The sequence below is a fragment of the Thunnus thynnus genome, chromosome 2 (assembly GCF_963924715.1).
Source record: "Thunnus thynnus chromosome 2, fThuThy2.1, whole genome shotgun sequence".
NCBI lineage: Eukaryota > Metazoa > Chordata > Actinopteri > Scombriformes > Scombridae > Thunnus > Thunnus thynnus.
In genome coordinates, this window is record NC_089518.1 from 15,481,010 (window position 1) to 15,488,500 (window position 7,491).

Genomic DNA, 7,491 nt, shown 5'->3' on the forward strand with positions numbered 1-7,491 from the left:
GATAGATAGATAGATAGATAGATAGATAGATAGATAGATAGATAGATGGGTAATGACCTAAAAAGGCTCCATCACCAGGAGGCATGGAGTCAGCTAGTTAGACAGACAGCCATATAGAGATGGAACCCTTTAAACACCATCACAATGCGCTGTTAACTCCCCCGTCAACAACTTGTCCCGACGGGTTGTCCACATGTGAGGGCAGCGAGATGGATGAATGGAGGGAAGACGTCGGAAAATAGATGACAGAAAATGAAAGAGAAGAAGTGGGGTGTGTGCAGAAGAACGAGGCTTCGCCTGTCTTGGCCCTAATGGTCCAAATGAGGCTTGGGGGGAGGATGGGGGTGTATGTGTGTGTTGGGACTGAGACTGAGGGAGAGAGAGGGGATGTGGGAGGGCTGGGCTGAAGGGGTCTGAGCCTAGAGACTGAGGCAGACCAGAGCTAAGTGACTCAGGCTCAACACCATATGAGCTGGCAGCTTGTCACATCCCAGCCCATCACTGAGGGACCGGATAGCAGAGACTGTTTCACCACAGAGCAGCTCCCATCACTTGACACACACACACACACACACACACACACACACACACACATACACACACCATTTTTAAAAAAAAATAATAATTTCATTGCAGTTTTTCAGAAATCTGTGTAAAGGTCAAAACATTTAAAAAAGAAATTTCACAGCAAAATTTATCGATGAGTGGATTTGCTTGCAGGGCAAAAGTAAATCTTTGCCAGTCTTTCAGGTCAAGTTAAACTTTGGTGAACTTGACCAACAGAAAGCCATCTTGACAGTGTTCACCTTTGAGGAAACAGAAAGCTGAAAAGGCCAAAATGGAGGAAGCTAGCGTAGCTTAGCTGTGTTGCACCGTCCATCTTTATTTACTGTAACTATCCTCTTCCAGTGTATAAACTGCTCCACAAGAGGAATGTTTTTTAGACCGTTAATGGCACGAATACATCCTCCTTTGAATAATCTGTGTGAGCTTAATGAGCTTGTTAGCAAGTGAGTGAAACTGATGTATAATCCTGAGAACAAAGTGCCAGGAGGAGAGTTAACGGCCCAGCACAGAGAAATCAGAAAGAAGCTCAGAGCACTGTTGTGAGTGACTATCGCTAGCATGTTCCCAGATAGCATTGCATTGACATGTAGGTGCAGACAAACAAAACGGCGACCCACTCGTATAAAAACTGCTCTATATCCATTAGAAGTCAGAAACTCCACAGGGTAAGTTTTTTGTGGAATTTTAATTTTTTTTCCATTAAGCTTATTTATAAGCTCAACACAAGCAACAAGCTAAACGTTAAATGATATTTGTTGCTTTTTATTTTCATCTTGGACTTTATTTCCCTTGTTTTTGACTATCATGATGAATGATTTCCTTTTAAATATAATCACCTCTTATCAGTGAAGACCTTAAGTGCCACTGTATGGTGGGAAAAAAAACTATTAAAACATCTCTTTTCCACTAAATAACCTGTCTACAGTAACAAACATCTGCCTTCAACTGACTTCCCAGTTATCCACTGTGTAAAAGCTTCGTAGATGCAGTATCAGATTTTAGTACAGTTATTTTAACTAGCTTGATCTTCATGCCATATCCTGTTAGCATGCACACCAACCTCCTAGTGGTAATTAGAAATAGTTATGGCTGTAAACAGGCAGTAGCAGTGATTTTTTCTGATCTCTGCAGTGGATGGTATGAAAAATCAAAAGTGCATACAGTCAACTCTACTCTACACAACTACAATATACACACAAAATGTTCTAAAATATAAACAAAACATTTGCTGTGATGGTTTACGACTGACTTTACACAAAGGCACAATCATTAGCCATGTTGGCCTACTAGGAAAATAAGACTCAACACATAATATTAACTCTAAGATCTTGTTGAAAACCTAATAAGACATGTGAGATCCTGAAAAAAATACCTCACTTTTCTCTCCTTGTAATGAAACAAAGACCCCAAAACTACAGTGTGAGGATGAAGATGAACTCATAGACAGCGGGTCTGTGTGCACATGTGTTGTACTGTATGTGAAATACTGTTCCTCTCCCTCTTTCTCATTCCCTTTTTCTAAAACTGTTTACGCTGCCATCTTCTACCCACGCTTCTTTGTCTCTCATTGGAATATTCATGCCAATTAAAAGCCTGTATCTAAAAATAGACAACTATGATTATGTTGGCAGGGAGCAGAGATCCTGTATGAAAATTAGTTGTGTATTATTAATGAAATGAGTACAGAACATACAATTTATTCTTACGTTAAGTTATTCAGTAGGGTTAGGGCTTGAACTGTAGTTATTGCTCAGAGGCTGTAAGGTGAACTCATGGCATTTCAGCGAAAACTAATTGAAAATTCCACTCAGGCTCTCATCAAAATGGAAAATGGCTGTTTCTAAATTAAGGGTAGGGGATTATGTTTGAGATTTTTGAAATTAACAGCATTCAGAGACTGGTAATTCCCGAAAGAAAATTCTCAAAAACACGATTATCAGACACCCTGAAATAACAGAACAGGATAAATGGTCATGTGCTGGATTTATTTTTCAGATTGGGTCTATGTGCCTGAAGTGGATCAGATTTTAAGACCAAAAACAAGCAACAAGCGCCTCAGTGAATATTTTACAGGAGATTTTAGGGAGCATTTATAAATTAAAACACATCCAACTCAAGATAAAAATACAGATTCAGTGTCATAACTAAAGCGACATGCATGAAGATTAACTATTCACATTCATTCACATATTGAAGGATGCAGCTGCACATAAACACAGTTTAAATGTGCTGTTCCCTCTGAAAATGTTTATTAAAAATTTAAACCAACGCTTCCTCTGCAGTCCTTCCTCAAAACCCCAATAAATGCTACCTGACTGCATCTCTCTGCCTGTTCCCACAGTGGCGGTCAGGTCATGTGATCTACACACAGGTGTGTGTTGTCACTAGGTAAAAATATCTGCCTGCCTGCAATGGAAGAAAATACAGCAGGGCTCCTCTCACCTCGGGCTAGAGTTACGTCTCGGTCGTTGTGTCTTAACAAACAGCAAACTGACCCCTCACTGCTCCTCTGTCCGTCCTGCATTAAGACCACTTCTCTCCTATACTTCCTCCATAGATCCTGGTCAGTCATGTCTCTGGTTTCTTTTTCCTTCTTCCTGTCCGAGCGTTTGCTGCTGTAGATAAATGTATTTTGCATGACTAAAAAGAATAGTTCAACATCCCCACATGGCCACATGAAAATAAAAATGTTAGGACTTTTATCAAACAGATTGAGGGGTAATATTGATAATAATATTTAATATTGATCATTCATCATCTCATAGTTAAAGTCTGTATGTTTTAACATATTTGAATATCAGAAATGATTTGTTGCATTGGATGAGCATCTCTCTGTCCTTTTTTATTTTGGTCTTTTGCCTTTCACCTGTGTGTTAACCTGGTTGTGACAAAGCCAAAAAAAATCCTACACAGCGTTGATCTTTTGTTTTGTTTGTTTTACATTTGCTGCACCTGTCAGTAAGACTTCCTGGCGTGAAATAACTTTGTGGTAACTGTTACCTGTCTGTAAACCTGCAGTGCAGTTTTGCACATTATATTTCATCAAACTATCTAGAAGTGTTTGAAGTGAGTCAGTTTTTCTTCAAAGGTCTACCCTAAAGGTAACGGCTGCCTGTTTGATCAATCTGGGTGCTCATGGAGACTTTTAGTGTCATATCATAGCCTGACTGCTACAGTACCTGCAAGGATTTTCCATAAGGAGCAGATACTTTACAGCTGGCCTCATTTGTGGCATTTAAATTCAAATTTTTAATTATATCCAATATTGGTTAAATTAGAGATCTTTAAATACTTCTAAGTAAAAGTAACACTTAAAAAAAAACCTCATAATTTTCATTCTACTCGGAGCTTATGAAAACTATTGATCCTGTATCTGCTGAGGATCATGAGATAAGGTTAAAAGAGCTGGAAAAAGTTAGAAAGTGGACCTTGAGTGAAGATTGCTCTGTCAGAGATCTTTTCTGTTTTATTTCATTTCAATGTTATGAGAATGGTAAGTGTGTTTGCCTTGTAAATACTAAGATGCTGGATATCATGTTGTGCATATCTGAGTACTCAGATTCATGACAACTTTCTGAACACATTGGGGCATCTAAACTAAATTTTACCCATTTATGAAAACTGCTGGAAATTTAGATTTAGATGGACAATTATCTCATAGATTTTATAATTGTTGTTATTTCACTTATTATATCACTCGCCTAAAAATGACAGTAATCCAGAGTCTTATATGCAATATGTTTTGATATAACATTTCAACTCTAGATATTATTTGTACTACTAAAATTGGTGCCACCATGGACTGTTTAAGTTATAAAGTATATTACTAGATTATTTATTACTTTGTTCTAGATGTGCTTTTTGACTCTGACCTTAGCTTTGATGCTATATCAGAAAAATTCAATCTTTTTTATCCTTTGCTGGCCTGGAGAAAGTCATCCACGCTTTTATCTTGTCACGGTTGGACTACTGTAATTTCATGATACTCTTGCTTGAGCCAAAGTTCTCTTTCCTGTCTGCAGCTGGTCCAGAACGCAGCAACGAGTATTTTAACTAATTCAAGGAAATGTGATCACATCACCCCTATCCTGGCCTCTCCTCAACAGTTACCTGTTCATTTTAGAAACATTTTTAAAATTTTATTGATTATGTTCAAGGCTAAATGGGGTCTTGCTCCAAATCCATTTCTGAACTCCTGACTTTTTATGAACCAAATCCTCTGACAAGGATCTCTTGGCTGTTCCTAGATCAAGGTTAGTGACTACAGGTGACAGAGCCTTGGCTGTCAAGGAACGCCTGACCAGATGAACAGAGGAACTAACACTCACAAACTCAGTTTCAACCTTCAGGTCCCTTCTTAAAACATACTTGTACAGGCTTTCTCCTGTTCTCAATCTATAGTCTGCTGTTAGCTTATTTTATATTTATTGTGCTTAGATTTTGGGTGGTTTTGTTTGTTTGTTTGTTTTGCTTTGTTTTTATTTTATCCTATATTTTATATAAGCTTTTGGTGTGCTACACAAATAAAGTTATTATTAGTTTTTTTCTTTTTTTTTAAATCACTGTACTCCAGGGAAATTGTTATTTTGTTTCTGTTCATACATGTAAAGAAATGACTTAAATCTAAAGACTGAAGACTGAAATCTTGGTGTTTTTTCTAACTGAAAGAGGTGCACCTTTGGCACCTTCATATGAACGGATGGTGAAGTTAGTTGAGAAAGCAGAGGAAGAACACAAAGGACAAAGCGGTGGGAAGAGCGAGAGGAGATGAGCTTGGGAGAGAGGATAGAGAGAGAGGTGTCCATGTCTCTCATTCTGCAAATAAACAAAAAGTAAACACCAGTGGAGGAAACACTGTGAAACTTGATGCTGCTGATCGCTCCTTCATCTGCCCACTCAGGTTTCCCAGAAGGCCATTCTGCCGGCCACAGGACAAAAGCCGCGCAAAAAGCCAACACCTCTCTCCCCCTGGGGCACTCGGAGACAAAAGAGGGGGGGGAAAAAGCGATACAACACCTTTGTTTGCTGAGATTAAAACATGTTGCATTCTCTGCCTTCCTCCCATCCTCTCTCCTCTCTCACAGCTCGGCCCTCCCTCTCTCCCCAGAGGTAACTCTACCGGACTGTCAGTGAACTCTCTCCATTCCTGGTAGCTCAAAAAAATCCGCCTTATTATTTCTGTTTCCTATTGTTTGGGTGTCATTGTGGTGCGTTCTTGTGACGCTGTGATTAGCAGATCAGCCTTGGCACAGGGTGAATGAGCAGGCCTATCCTTTTGCTGTGCCTCCTGTGTGATACAGGTATAAAGTTGGTGATGTGACCAGACTTGTGCCCCGGCCTGATTGTTAATGACTGAAACTAAATAGTTGTTGACATAAAAGAATACCCAGCCTTACCCTTCCACAGAGGGAATCTGACGCTGATATTAACAGCTCAGGAATTCACACATGGAGGAACACGAGTGGCATGTGCACTGATATTTCAAAGGAAAGTATTCACCGAATAATTGCCCGATCCATGTACTGTGATAACACTTTTAGATGTAAGGTACACTTAATATTTGCAGCACATGCCTGGCTTCTCTCACACTTGGCAATAGGTCTTATGCAATTCCCGTGACTGTTATTATTCCACTAAATCAACAGTCGACATGTGAGGCAACACACACATCACATCCACCAATCTATCACTACAATGGTAACCGTGGCAGGGAGGGTGGCCCCGAGACACGCACTCTCTCTATGGGGGGTTTCTGCCAATCTGGCAACCGCAGTGGGAGGTCTCACTCTCATCAGGATCCAGACCACTTGTCTACCTTTCCTCACTCTCTTGTCTGCACAGGCTTTAAAATAGAGCTTACAAATGATGCATCTACAGTTAACACATTTCTGATTTGATTTTGTGTGCTTTTTACAGGAACTACTTTCTGTTTTAGAAAACAGTCCCAGTGAAAACTCTTGACAGTGACAGTAATCAGACCGGTGTTTATGGAGGGAAGTATTATTGGTGGTGCAAGGGTAACAGTGAAGGGATCACAAAGTCATTAAAATGAAGTTGTCAAGACATTCACTAAAAAACAAAAATGTCCCATTAATCCAGTGGTTGTTGACATATTTCAGTCTGAACCAATGTGGTGGACTGAGTGACATGGTGCTAGTGTGGCTAAAAATGAAAATTTGAACATCTATAATTCCATGACAACTGGGCAAACTCCATCTGCTCAGGAAGATTAGGTGATATAATAGAAAGCTAAAAAAAAAACAAAAAACATTAATTCACTAAGGTTTTCCACTTTCTTCTTACTGTACCTCCCATCTATCTCTTTGAGTCAACATCAAAAGACTCTGCACAGGAAAACTGTTTTAGGCTTTAGTGTGTCATAACATGACTTTAAGTGAGCTTTTGAGAGCAGTTACAGGCTTCCTGCACCATCCAAAATGGAAACTAGATAAGTAAAACCTCATTCCTGACCAATAGAGGCAGATGTTGATGGTTGTACAGAGGCTATTTTTTTTTTAAATTTTGGGAATCTTCTGAGAATCTGACTCATAGGTCCGTATGGGCTTGTGGTTTCATGTGACTTTTCAAACTAAACAGGCCTGTCGCTCTTGATGCTGGCTGTTTTCTGAGAACGGCAAGTGGAAAAAGTATAATCTCTTCAAACCCTCCCTCTCTATCCCTGCATCGCCTATCCCGCTACACAAACAGTACTCCCAGATAATGAGGCCGGGTGAAAAAGCATAAAGTGGAGGTGTATTGAGGGGCTGTGTAAGCTGGCCTAATCCTCCTTCACAGCATTTGTTGTGTCATTAGAGCTGTATGGGCTGTGGATCCTGTGACACGGGCCCTATTCACTCCTATAGCCCTCAGCCAGCTCACCGCAGAGAGGGCCAGTGTTGTGTTCGTAGCTGCTAAGCCACGTAG